The sequence below is a fragment of the Camelus bactrianus genome, chromosome 2, assembly GCF_048773025.1.
Source record: "Camelus bactrianus isolate YW-2024 breed Bactrian camel chromosome 2, ASM4877302v1, whole genome shotgun sequence".
Classification (NCBI taxonomy): Eukaryota; Metazoa; Chordata; class Mammalia; order Artiodactyla; family Camelidae; genus Camelus; species Camelus bactrianus.
The window spans coordinates 86,759,495-86,772,666 of record NC_133540.1 but is presented as its reverse complement, the minus strand read 5'-3'; the positions used below and the strand labels follow the sequence as shown (position 1 = coordinate 86,772,666).

At 40.2% G+C, this 13,172-nt stretch overlaps 1 protein-coding gene across 4 annotated transcripts in view; it reads left to right on the top strand.

Moving 5' to 3' along the window:
- Positions 1–13,172, top strand: part of G3BP2 (G3BP stress granule assembly factor 2) — a 73,730-nt gene that overhangs the window by 1,023 nt on the left and 59,535 nt on the right. For 2 of the 4 annotated variants that reach the window (XM_010969322.3, XM_045506145.2), the window contains one exon: positions 8,392–8,438. The exons of the other annotated variants lie outside the window; for them this stretch is intronic. The gene's annotated coding sequence lies outside the window, so the exon portion shown is untranslated. The remainder of the gene's footprint in view (positions 1–8,391; positions 8,439–13,172) is intronic. 4 annotated transcript variants of the gene reach the window in all.

Below are 13,172 nucleotides of genomic sequence, written 5' to 3'. Positions count from 1 at the left end.
CAGTCTCCAGTCCACCCTTGGGTGAGCCTAACAATGACAAAACATCTGTCCTTGTTGGTCTTCTTAAAAATCCTCCAGTCGTTGCCCATTCTCTCGGTAATAAAATCCCAACTCCTTAGCTTGGTGTACAAGCCTGTTAATGCTCTGGCTCTTCTTTCCTGTCTTTCTTGTTTCTGCCTCCCCCACAGACTCTGGATGTATGCTTGGATATGCTCTTCCCCTCCCTCCACTTCATCAAGGAAACTCCTGCTAGTTTCTTACGACTTAACTCTGACATCTTCTGAAAGCTCTCCCTGAAATCCAGATACATGTGTATATGTTAGCACTTTGCAGTTGTTGATATGTAGGAAGCTCTCAGTAAATGCCTGTTGAGCTGGACTGTTAAGGGCATGACTCTGTTATTCATTTTTATGTCTCTGTGGCTTAGCATTGTCTCCTAAAAGGTGAAATTGATGGATACATGAAATAAACACTACAGGATATATGAAATATTATGCTGAGGAGGAAGGTCCTTTTTTCATCTGTAAGGAGGGATTGTAGCTACATATCACAAAGGCTATGGTGCAAGTTCCTTTCCCAGTGCCAAGGTTTTAAGCCTGAGTGACTTGGAGAATGGTGGGGATCATACTGTCAAAAATACTGTACGCTAAGCATTGTCCTCTACTTTAAAACTAGACACTTGACATTTTGCTTCAGACATTTTCCATGGGGGCATTTTGTTGCAGCCTAAAAACAGTAACGAATAAATGCTCAGGATTTTTATTTCCAGGTAATGTGTGCAAAGAACTTCATCCAGTCCTTAAGCCTCACCTTCTCCCTGTGCCCCGACTCTATCCCATTATCAGGGATAAAGCTCTGAGATAGAGTGGGGCTCATGGATGTCTATTACATGTATTATTTGGTAATAAAAAGCAGTGCCTTTACATTTTAGCAGACTTGTTTTAAGGCACCCGTTTTTTTAACTTGCCCAGCTTTGTTTTAAATTTTGTTGAGTGTAGTAAGTCACTAACAGCATATGTACTATGAATTTCCCCTTCATTTGACCTGGTTTCTTCCCTACCAGCATCCACTCATCAGAAAGGACCGTGGGCAGGAGGGATGGTTAGTTTGGTGCAGAGGAGATGAGGGTGGAGTCCCCAGACTTCCCCTTGACCTCACAGTCTTACCTCTCTCCTGATGTCTGGGAAGGGGTGGAGCTGCTCGCCACTTCCAGGGTCAAGAGGAGGCAGAGAGGGTACAGTGGCTAATTTTTACCCTCAGGTGGGGTCTGAAAGGGGAGCAGAGGCATCATCACTCTGGAACAGCCATGAAATTAACTCAAAAGAGAAAGGAGATTACATACAAATCTACTTCCACTGATTTTATAGAGAAAAGTCAAGAGACCTTGTCTTGTTCCTATTTCTACCCTTTAATCAAATCATCTAGCATAATTCCTTGAACATGGCAGATGCTCAAGAACCATTTCTTGTTTTTTTTGGGGGGGGTAATATTTATTTATTTTGTTTATTATCATCATTATTTTTTATTTAATGGAGATATTGGGGATCAAACCCACCACTGAATACTAAGCATGCTCTCTCCCCCATAAGAGACGGATTTTTTTGTTGTTTATTTATTTATTTTGATGGAGGTACTGGGGATTGAACCCAGGCCCTTATGCATGCTAATCATGAATTCTACCACTGAGCTATACCCTCCCTAAGAACCATTTCTTAAATAAAGGAAAACATGAAAAATTGTGACTGCCTGACTTACGCCATTATACTTCTAATTTTCACAACGCTAAATGTTTAGTATACGAATGCCATGAACCATTGAAATATATATAATGCAAAATTTTTTAATTTGTGTAAATAAAAACGATTTTTCTGACAACTAACAAAGTTTATTGGTTTGAAATCCATTTTTAAAATTGCTTCCTTACGTGCATTGCTCTTCCTAGAAAAAACTTTCTTTACCCCCCCAAAATAAATAAATAAAATAAAAATTGCCTCCATACAATCCCCTATTTCAGGGGCTCTCTTCAGTGGCCCATTTTCCACATCCTTTCTTACTTTCTAGTGGCAAACTCAACAATAACATTGAAATATCATTGCATAAGATTGTTTTTTGGATGTGGCAGGGGTAGTGATAGGGTAGAATGTTGTCCATACCTGCTTACAAGGATGAATAGAAGTGATAATCTATGTTTGAAATATATCACATACAGGTTTTTAAAGGCTAGTTACTAGAAAGTCAGGGTTCAAAAATATTGTTGATAAAATTATGCATTACTAGGGGGGGAGGATATAGATCAGTGGTAACATGCATGCCCAGAGTGCATGCGGTCCTGGGTTCAATCCCCAGTGCCTCCATCAAAAAAATAATAAATAAATAAACCTAATTACTAGCCCCCCCAATTTTTTTTAAAGTTATGCATTACTATCCATTCCCCAAACAACACACAGCAAAATAAGTTGATAATGATGAAGCAACAATTGAAATTCATAACCAATCAATAATAACAATATCAAACACATGTGTATTCTTTCTTTGCTAGACTCTGTTCAAGGGGCTTTACATTAAATGTTGAATTAATCCTCACAACAGCCCTAGGAGGTGGGTAGTGTTAATAGCCCCATTTTTCAGATGGCGAAACAGGCAGAGTAACTTGCGTGATGTACAGCGAGGAAGTGGCAGATCTGCGACATCAGTTGGCATTCTGGCTCCAGAGCCTGTGCTCTCATGTACTGTGCTATCTGATCCCTCTAGACTCAAGGCAGTGATCATGCACTAAGTAGAAAAGTGGTCTACAAGCCCCTGTCTGGCCCCTGTCTCCCTCACTTCATCTGCTATTTTCCTTCCACTCCAGCGACACTGGCTTCCCAGTGTTTCTGAAATTTGCTTTTCCTTCACGGCCTTTGCACTTGTTCTTTCCTATATTTTGTTGTTTGTTGTTGTTGTTAATGGAGGAACTGGGGACTGAACCCAGGACCTTGTGCATGCTGAGCACAAACTCTACCACTGAGCTCTACCACCCCTCCCTGCCCCTTCCTGTATTTTGGATGCTTGCTACTCTACCCACATAGAGAAATGGCTCACTTCCTCACCTTATTTAAGTCTGCTTATATGTTACTTAGGTCTCTCCTGACTGTTCTAAGTTGAAGCCTCCCCATACTCCTCCCTCTGCTCTGCTTATTTCTATCACACTATCAGTCTGCTCCGTTGTTCTCCCGTATAGATTATTTCCCCATATTTCATCAGATCTAAGATGCCATCAAGTGTACCTCAGAGAAATGAAAAAAAAAAAAAAAAAAAAAAAACCCTTGCCAATTATGAGATACCATCTACCAAAAGATGCACCCCAATTTTAGGTTTCATAAAATGTGAAGAAATTTTCATCGTGGGATTAACAGAATATAGTATGTATTTTACATCTTTATCTTGTTTATTGTATGTTTCCCCACCATCACCAGAAGGTAAACCTATAAGGGTAGGGATTTCAGTCCTTTTGTAAGTTGCTCTATCTTCAGTGTTTAGCACCACATCTGACACATACCACTTGGTAGCTCTCTAATGGATGAATGAATTCCACGAATGAGAAAATTCCCACTTTCAGCTTATACGCCTGGGAGCAGAAATTCCTCAGTACTGCTGCATCGTGTGGCCACCAGACTTCCTCAGTAGAGTCTGAATCAGGGTCCTCAGAAAATATTATAAACTAGTTTTAGTTTATGACTATTCTGTTGGCCTTCAATGACCAACTTAGTGATTAGCCTTTAGTCTTCTGTAAAGGTGAATATCTGTGGAAGGATGGACTTAATTTTTAGGATCAGATAGCAGCCCATTAGGAAAACCATCTCAACCTCCCAGTGGCCAGCTCACCTTGGTCTGAAATTCATTACACTAATGCAGCTGTTGTCATCATCACTGACTCCTATTACTACTTCTTTTTAAGACAGATCATACATTCACATGATTAAAATATAAAGTACACAAAGGGTGTTTAGCAAAAAGTTCTCCCTACTGTTCCTTGGCCCCCCAGGCAATTAATAGAAATAATTCTTGTTTATTCTTCCAGATATATGTATATGTTATTTCTCTCTTTTAATAACACAAATAAATACAGCACATTGTACACATTGTTCCATACCTTACTTTTTCCCACTTAATACATCTTGGAAATTGTTACATATAAGAAGGGGTATTTGTCATCCTTTCCATGAAGTGCTTTTAAAATATTGTTTAAAGCCCTAAGAATTCTTTGGAAGAGGAGGGTGCAAGAAAGTAGGTTCTGGGCCCCCCATCCTGCTCCATTTGATCGATTTCATTGGTTTATACTTTCTATTTCCTTTGAACAAAAAGATTCGGAGACTAAAATGTTGGACAGCCACCTCTCTTAGATGTGAAACGTGACCAAGGCAGGGACTTGGAATAGTTAAGTAGTCTCACATGCTCTAGAGTACAGGATTCAAATTCCTGTTCTACCTGTTTTGAGAACAGTAATAATACCCTCCTCATGTGGTTGTCAGGATTCTTTTAGATAATAGCTTTAATGTGCTTAGTACTTTAGTACATGAAACCGAGTAAGTACTCAATAAAGGTTACAGTGGAGACCCACACATCTTTGGTGTGTATCATCAGTTTCTTAACAACCGAACATTTAAAGATATTACCCTGTAATAGTACTCAACTCAAACTTTATTGGCTCATGTTACTGAAAATTCTGTTAATTCAGAGATGCCTTAATCTGGGGCATTTCAAGGTAATCTCTTCAGCATCTGGGCTTTCATTGTATCTGGACTCTGCTCTTTATATTGGTTTCTTTCTCTGACTCCATACAAGGGCAAGATGGCTGTCAGTTCCTGCAGTCCTGTAGTCTCCCAGGACCAAGTTCATGGAGGGCGACTCCTAACCTCTCTCCCTAGTATCCCAGCAAAAATCCTTTTATGATTCATTGGATCTTACAGTGGCACATGCCCATGTGTCTGGTCCATTCCTACAGTCCTGTGTGTGAGATGCTCTGATTGGCTTTGATTCATATGCCCACCTCTAAAACAAGCACTGGGAGTCCTCCCCTCATCTCAAAGCACATGGCATTAAGAACAGGGGAACAGGGACTTTCTTCAAAAGAAAGCTGGGATACTGTGCCAGGAGAAAGTTTATCAGGATAGGAAAGACAATAGATGCTCACTATATCCCCTCATAGACTTGACTGCTTGCCATTTTTTTTAAGAATGTTTTTTCCAGTAGTGCCACTAGTATTTGCTAATATCAGTTCTGTTCTGCAAAAAGTTCAGAAGATCATGTTGTAGTATTTAATAAAATAATTTTACATTGCTTCGTATTTATATCTGCAAACAAAGCTCTACCTACAGCCTCTTTTAAAAAAGTACAGTAAACCTGTGTTTCCATTCTATGGAATGGAATAATAATAAATAAAAAATATAAAATAAATGTATTTATGTAAATTTATTACAATAAATAAATAAGAAATAAAAACAATCAAGAGGATTGCTTACTTATGAAACACCTAAATTAACAAATCCCATTTTTCAGTTCCAAAGAACTTTTTATAAGACTGTTTATTGAGGGACAAATTTATCAGATCCAGGCCCTGGCACTCTATGCCCTGTGGAAAATTTGTGGACCCTCCACACCCACCGTGTTCTCCCTGCCCCACAACTAGTGAAACAGGCAGGTCCTGAAGAGCCAGGATGGGGTTGAAGGTTTTACCTTCCCATTCCACAGCTAGACCAAGTCCTTTGAAGTTCCCATTACTGAGTGATGCCAAGATTCCATGGAAGCTTAAGATGACATTATGGAGTCATTGCCACCTTCACCAGCAATCCTTGTTCCCAGAGCAAGTTGCAGCTGATCTGTCTCACTGACCTGAGTCTGTGGCCAAGTGAGTCCAAAAGCAGGGGACTCTGTAGGCTATCTCATGAGAGGACAGGCTGTCAGTGCAGATGGGGCCTCCAGCAGGATGCAAGCTGAGCTGGACGGGAACTATTCAAAGCCAGGTCAGACCTCCCAGGTCCCCTCTCTCCCCTGTTCCAGTTCTTTAATGATGTGGACTGTAAGGAACCAAAGGCCTGTGATTGGTGAGTACACTGTACGAATAATTGGGATGGGTGCAATAACTTGTAAATATTAGGTGGAGGGTCCAGAACTGGCATACAGTTTGAGGAGAGAAAAGGGAGTTGGGTGTGGACATAATTGTCTGCTAGCAGCTCAGGAGTCCCTGGGGTAGAGAAATGAAAGATGAGCTCATGAGCACGAAGAGGCAAAGCAGAGAAGACTGCTGTTTGGCTTGACTGTTCCCTGATGCTGCGTTGCCCAGGGTCCTCACACACCGCACGAATCGTGGGTAGTATAAAGAGCTGCAAGAGCTCCAGCTTACTCTCCCCACTACCCTCTCCCCACCGCCAATACCCGTATACACACATGGCCCTTCCAGGGCACAGCCACAGTCTGACTCCAAAGTGGCCCAGACCCAAGTCCTTAAACTGCTCCCTTTCTTCCAGTGTTCATAGTGTATCTTAAATAGCTCAGAATCCAAGGTCTCAGTGGGCCATTGCCATAGCCAGTCTCCTTCCTGTGAGGGTGCTGCTATGTAGGTCTGGTACAAGAGCATCTGGGTCGAAGCAAAACGACTCTACTGGTATTTTGGTACTTATTTCATAGTATAATAAATATTAAGATCTTTGTTTTTTTTAAAGCTTAAAATTCATCCCATTTAAAACAAATCAATGAAACTACATATTTAACACCTTTCATTTTAAGAGAATAAGTGATTCCAAATTCTGTTGTGTCCTTCAACTTCAGAAGAGTTGCACAGCTAATGGGTTGGTTGGACCTGGATTCAGTGCCTTCCTGTAATTTTCACTCTTCTGCCTGGAGTTTTTAGAACCTTGGCCTGTAGGTAGCTACTCAGCTCTGGCCAGAGACTCAGGCTCCCTGTGTTTTGTTTTTCCCTGCCATTTTAGGAAGGATGGTACTTCTTGTGGGCTAGCTCCTGCCTTCCCCAGCAGAATGAGCCACTTGGAGCTTTTCTCCCCAAATCCATACTCAGCCCCTCCCTGTTTTTGGGAAGTGGAGGGGGAGATGGAGTTGCAGGAGCTGATTGATAAAGAGAGATTAGAAGGGCTTCTTATGAAGGAGAGAAGAGGCAGAAGAAGGGGAGAGTGGTGAGAGAGATCCAAGAAACTGAATGAAACTGCTGACTAATATCTGCAGCCAGAGTATTTTACCCACATAAATACAGCTTTTTTTTTTTTTAACCATACTTAAAAATAGCCTGGGATAACAGAATACTGAAAACAGATGTGCTTGGTTTCCTGAACTACTGATTCAGCAAATATTTGAGTCTCTGTTCTCATTGCCAGGCTCTGCTATAGGTTCTTTGCTTGTGTATGTCATAGTGGAGTGCTAAAATTCTTACTCCTCTTTCATAGAGAGCGAAGCCAGGGCTTCAGCATGATATAGACCATAAGGGTATGTTTTATTTGCAAACCTATACAAAACTGGGTTTTCATTCTAGTCCAGACACTTTTGAATGGTGTAGCCTTGGGCAAATTACTTAACTTTGCTATATCCATTTTGATTACCTTGCCTTGTCACAGAAAACCCAAGAATGCCATAAAACAAATTGTCTGGGATCTAAGCTGGAATCTTTCTGCTCAGCCATCCTTGACTTGAGTCTTTCCTCGTAGTTGCTACAAGCTGGTTGCTTCCTCTCCAGTATTGCACCTTATCTGGAAAGAAAGAAGGGCAAAAGTCAAGGTCAAAATTTATCTATCAACTGATACCCACCCCCAACTCTTTTACTCTTGTAACTTTTCTTTTGAACTAATTTTAGAATTGCAGAGAGTTTGCAAAAGTTGTACTAAGAATTCCCATATATTCTTCACCCAGATTCCTCAGACGTTAACATTTTACCCCAATTATTTCATCATTTTTTTTCTCTTGAAGTATATATTTTTTTCTCTGAATTTGTAGGCATGATGTACCTTTACCCCTTACATACTTCAGTGTCTAATTCCTAACAATGAAAACATTTTCTTAAGTAACACAGTGCAGTGATCAAAACCAGAAAATTAACTCCAATAATGTTGCAGTTATCTAATCTACAGACCTTATTTACATTTTCGCTAGGAGTCCCAATTTTCCTTTTTAGGGAAAACAAATTTTTTTTTTCATGCCCAGCATCCAAACCAGGATTACATACTGCATTTAGATGTTGTATCTCTACAGTTGCCTTTAATCTAGAATAATTCCTCTGTCTTTGTCTTTTATGATTTTGATATTTTGAAGAGTACGTTGTCAGTTTTTAATAGAATGCTCCTCAGTTCAGGTTTGTGTGATCTTCCTGATTAGGTTCTGATTGTGCATCTTTGGCATCTTTGCTAGGAACATCGCAGAAGTGCTGTCCTTCTCCCAGTGCATTATCTCCGGAGGTACGCAACATTTATTTGTCCCATTATTGGCGATATTAATTTTGGTCATTTGTTTAAGGTGTTGTCTGCCAAACTTCTCCACTGCACAGTTAACTGTTCTTCCCTTTGTAATCAATAAGTATCATTTTATCATTTATTAAGACTGATAAATATCCTGTGTCTCATCAAACTTTCACCATTCAGTTTTAGCATCTGGTTGTATTCTTACCTGAATCAATGGTAGTTACCAGTCTGCCATTCTTATAAAAAGGTTTCCAGGAAGTTCTATCTTTCAACTTCTACCTATTTTGTGAAGGACTGTGTCCAACCTTTACAGGAGTGCCTGGGAAATGCATTATTATATATAATTTTGTTTTGGTATCAGTATATTGCTACCCACAGTAAAATTGGGGTTCGCTTATTAAAGAGGAGAGAATAAAAACTTACTGCAATTTGCCAACCCAATAGCATCACTGTTAGGATGAAATTAAATAATGCTTGTGAAACATCTACCAAGGAGCCTGAAACATGGTTGATACTTTAAAATATCCTTCCCCAACCTGCAGGAACAGGGTTTTGTTTATTTGTTTTGTTTTGTTGATCACTTATGGTCATGTAGCTAGTGAATAGCAGAACATGTCTGCAAACCCTAGTCTGGTCCCTACACAAAAGTTTCCTTTTGCTGGTTCTATTTTCTCCTAAATCTTTTGACATCTTTTCTGCTATATGATTAAAACCATCTCTATATTGTATTCTACACAACTGTTGTAGAATTGTTCTGTTTACTAGATGAAGATGATGATGATAACATTATGTTTATACTAAATAAATAAAAACTTGACTTAAATTTCTTTATATTTGGGCACGTTCCCCTCCTTATAGTCCAAGGCATTTGTTCTCTTTTGAGGCAGTGGCTATTAATTCCTCCAGGGCTTATAATCTGGTAAGACCTGGGAGAGGAAAATGTCAGAATAATGGCGTTTGCTCACCCTTCTAAATAAACACAACCACGTGTTTTATTGATTCTTCACAGTTTTTAAAGTATTTAACAAAAAGGGAGAATTGTAAAACTCTTGTCTCCTGCCAATGGCAAGAATTGGAATTTTAAAATTCCGTTGTCACAGAATCAGTATGAAAGAACATGAAATTTTAATACCAATTGGCAGCAAAATTTCACTCCATTTAACTCAGAATTTTACAGTGAACATCACGGAATAATAATATCAGTACATGACAGAAATTTTAAAAATGATAGTATAAAAGTGAAAAATCAGGATACAAAATTATACATACCCAACGATCATAGCTAAGTTTGAAACATGTGTAGGAAGAAGCCTAGAAGGAAATGTAACAAGATGCGAATTCAGAACAGTTATATTTTGATGGAGGGATATTGGTGATGTTTTCTTCTTGCAGCTGTTCCATAATTTCTGCTGGATAAATTTTTCTTTAAAAAAGTGCCTCTTTTTTTTTTTCTCTAAATAATTACAAATAATAGCAAACTTAGAAAAGATATTAAGTAGAAACAGTTTTGGAAGAGAAACGTCTGGAGCCCCAACAAAACTGTTAGCTTGCTTTCAAGGAGAGACCCAAGGGGCCCCATAATGCAGCTGGTACCTGAGCCTGAATTTCATTTCACCCATTTTGGTACCATCTATTTTCTTCCCTCCTTTCTATTCTTTCTTTCCTCTATTCCTTTTACTGTAAGGGAGGTGAAGAGATTATTAGAGAGAGTGCTTCATACAGTAGAAAGAACATTACAGTTTAAATTCAGATAATCTTTGATTTGAATCTTGGCATCATCACTTATTCGTTGCACAAACATTAATCGAGCAATTACTATGCTATGTACTGTTGTGGACATTGGAGACTCAGCAGTGATTAAAAACACATGAAATGTGATTAAAGACACATAAAATGTCTGCCTTTGTGAAACTTCTGTTCTGGTAGGAGTAGACAGTGTGATTTATGAGGTCCTGGAAAGACCCTTGGATCAAAAAATATCTGCCCAACAAATGGTTACAGTGCATAAAAGTATGCCATGAAGCAGGGAGGGTATAGCTCAGTGGTAGAAAGCATGCTTAGCATACACGAGGTCCTGGGTTCAGTCCTCAGTACCTCCATTAAAATAAATGAGTAAATAAATAAACCCAACCCCCCCACCCCAAACCAAAACAACAACAAAGAAGAAAGGAAAAAAATATCCCATGAAGGACTGAGCCTTCTGGATCAACAGACATCTTCTTTTAAGATGCAAATATCAATGCAAAGAGTACATCATCATCAGGCTTAACCAGCCTTTGTGTATTGGTGTGAATCAATTCTGTCATATACCTCAAGAGCTAAATGGGAGCCATGCTTTGCGAGTATAAACATTTTAACTGAAGAGAGGACCATTAGGTACTGTCTGGAGAGGGTAGATTTGAGTAGGTTTCAGACTAAGCAGTATGAGGGTCCTGTGGCAGGAGGTAACTTAGGAAAGGCAAGAAAGTTGGAAAAAGAACAGTGGTGTGATTCTGGGAACAGATTTCACCCTTAACGTATATTTGTCTTGGGGAAAGATCCTGAAGTCTTCCCAGGTTTAGGTACCTCCCCTTCCCCTTCCTCCTTCCTTTCATAGCCAAGTTTGTTTGTTTGTTTGTTTTGAAGAGTGCCTTACGACCTGGTTGTTCCTGGGAGATATAGCTGTGGCCTTCCTAAGTCCCTCACATTGTCAAATACCGCTAGCATGCATCATCTCCCTCACAAAATGATTAAGATGTAAACGAATAAACGAATATTTTAGAAAGGAGTAAAAATCAGTTAACAGCCCCATTGGGGTGCAAATGCAGGTCCTTTGCTCATGCAGTAGCTTGCCTCTTTCTCACATTTTTAAGTGACCGTGCACTGTCTGTCAGAGACCTCTGGGTCTCTGAAATAACAAAATTTGAAACATGTAGATACCGAGCTTTATACTTGCACCTCTGCCTCTACATCCTCCGTCCTCCCTGTGGTTCACTCTTCACCTCAACTGTGATGGTACTTCTGTTCTTGTTATTCTGAAATTGCATCCTCTAAGGTTGCGGAGAAGTTCTGTGAGAGTCTGAGGTCCCTCCTATTTAAATGAACAGAAAGCCTTGTAAAAGAACTCAGGTCAAGGAAGGGTCTACTGTAACTATATAAGGGAATCTTGGAGGAAATCTTCAGGAAGTACAGTCTGGCTTCATGAGAACTGGAGAGTCAACATGAGGGTACTGTGCGTGCATGTGCGTGTGTGCATGTGTGTGTGAGGTGTGTGTGTGTGTGTGTATGTGTATACCTACCTGTGTCAGGCTTCATAGTCTCATCTGTGCTTTTTTCAGTGAATCTATTCCATTCTATTCTCCTTGAACCCTGCTTTCTCTGCCGACCTGCGGCCTCTCTGCTGCCAAGCTTGCAAGTGACCTTGGCCACTGCCTGGACCCCAGACCAAACTCAACATAACCTCACAGCTCCCCTTCCCATAACTGACTCTGGGAATCTGACTGGTTAAGCTTGGGTCAGGTGTCCATTCTGGTCCAGTGAAGAGCTGTACTAAATAAATGTCGCCTCGTTATTGTTGCCTATGTTCTCCTTTATCTTGGCTTACAGAGTGGAAGGCGGATGGGAAGACAGGAGATTTGATGTATCCTGTTGTGACAACCCTTTGGAATATTCAGTTTTACCTGAGTGTGATGGTAGTGTTATTTCCTAACAAGAACCATTACTACCACCAGTTTCTTATGCTAAGCACTTTATGTGTATTGTCTCCATTAACTATCTCAGCCTCCTTAACTTTCATCCCCATTCTATGAAAGGAAACTACTGAAGGAGAAATGTTAAGTAACCTGCCAAGGTCACAAAGCTCAACTACTGGGATTTGATCTGAGATTTTTCTGACTGTGGAGGCTGTGCCCACTCCTGATTGTCCACATCTACCTCTGGGCATGTCATTGGCTACTGCTGACAACTGCCATAGCTTAACCCTGGTCCTTCCCCTAGGTAAGCTCTCCCACTTTGGAGAAGTAGGTAATCTGTGAGAAGGGGAATTCTAACCAGTGGGTTACAGAGGTCCGCCCAGTAACAGTGTTTCCCAGTTGTTTCCAGTCTGAGACAAACCTGCGATCTCGCCAGAACAGATGTAGACAAGAAGAGACTGCACTTTTGGCTTCTCGTGTTGAGTCATCCACCAACTTAAGAAGTGGTCCGAACACACACTACACTTGACCATTTATATAAGCTTTCATTAATATTCAGTAATGGCTTAGTGCTTAGTACCTGGCACAGTACCTGGTATGTGGTGGGATGTTCAATAAACTTTTTGTTTCCATCAACTGAAATTGAATACAATTGAAGCCAAGGGTCATCAGAGCTGGTTTGTTATTACCTAAGGGTCTTACTCCATTTGAGCCACTGTAACAGAATACCATAGACTGGGTGACTTAAAAACAACAGAAATTTATTTCCCCCAATTCTAGAAACTGGAGGCCCAAGATCAAGCCACCAGGTAGATTCCTTGTCTGATGAGGACGTCCTTCCTGGTTCATAGACTTTCATCTTTTTGCTGTGTCCTCACATGGCAGAAGGGACAAGGGAAATTTCTTGGGCCTCTTTTCTGACTGAGGGCCCTAATCCCATTTGGAGCCCTCATGATCTCATCACCTCCCAAAGGCCCTACCTAAAGTGCCATCACACTGGGGGTTAGGGTTTTAAGCTAAGAATTTGTGGGGGATTTGACACAACATTGTAAAATGATTA